This window comes from Accipiter gentilis, chromosome 29, assembly GCF_929443795.1.
Source record: "Accipiter gentilis chromosome 29, bAccGen1.1, whole genome shotgun sequence".
In the NCBI taxonomy this organism is placed as follows: Eukaryota; Metazoa; Chordata; class Aves; order Accipitriformes; family Accipitridae; genus Astur; species Astur gentilis.
The window spans coordinates 10,046,959-10,048,102 of NC_064908.1; positions in this window are offsets into that span (position 1 = coordinate 10,046,959).

A 1,144-nucleotide genomic window follows, 5' to 3' on the forward strand; every position below is an offset into this window, starting at 1 on the left:
TTTTTTTGCTTGTATGGGCTTTACTTTAGTCATCTGTCTCTATGCACTTGAAAACTGTTCTGCTCTGACTCAAATCAGGAATAATTTGATCTAGAAACTCTTCTGGGAGTGTTCTTGCTGTTAAAACCCTCTCCTGGGAGAGGAGAGAAGGTCCCTTTGCGCTGTGACTGTGGCTCCTCAGGCTGTCACGTTGTACTGTGTTGGTGTGAGAAGCTGAACTACAAAAGATAATGGTGGTGTAGGCAGGGATCACTCACTGGTCCTCCGTTGGGCTTTAGGGGAGAGGGACCTTGGGCATCTTGCAAGGATGTGCAGCAGCCTGCAGCTGGCTCTGGGGATGCAGGAGGGTGCCTGCTCAGTAGGTGTCCTAGCTAAACCGTGGCTCTGCTGTGCCTGTCTGCTCTGGGCACAGATTGGGGTGCAGGAGTTGAAATTTGAAAGTTGTCCCTCTAAAAGCAGGCACAGCAGGTAACACAACCGATTCCCCACATTGGCATCTCTCTAGACCCAGGCCTGTAGCTCCCAGGGGTTTTTTCTGGCTCAGTCTCAGGACCTAAAATAAATTATGTTTGTCCTCTGCCCATGTGCACGCCTGCCTTGGGTGCCGGAAAGGAGAGCATGAGAAAGCTCTGGGCTTGCTTTGGGCACAGCAGGCTCTAGGCATGATGGAGGTGCTAGGTCCCGAGGAGGGGGCTGACACTGTCATGGGGGGCTGAGAAGGGGCTATTTCTGCTTCTGGGTGCTGATCTGTGGCCAGGAGGTGGGTGTACCATGGAGAGAGAGACCTTGCCGAGGATGTGCCTGAACGGGCGTTGCTGGGTGGAGTTGGGGCTCAACTCCTGCTTCTCCCAGGGGCTGAGGGAAGGTGAGGACTCCCTCCTCCATTCCTGGGCCGTGGTTATCACACCCAGTCCCTCCCCTGCCTGCTGAGAGCAAAGGTGGCGCTTTGTTCTCGGTGCAAAAGTCTCCCTGCTTCAGATGCACAGAAAAACAACCAGAGACAGCGCTGGGCCCGCATCTGCCTTTAATATCTTGTGTCTCTCCAGGGCTGTGCCACTCCTCGGCTGCCTTGGTCCCTCTGCGTGCACAACACTGGGCTCTCTTCTCAAGGGGAAAGGGCTTTTTTAATTGCTTTTGAACAGTT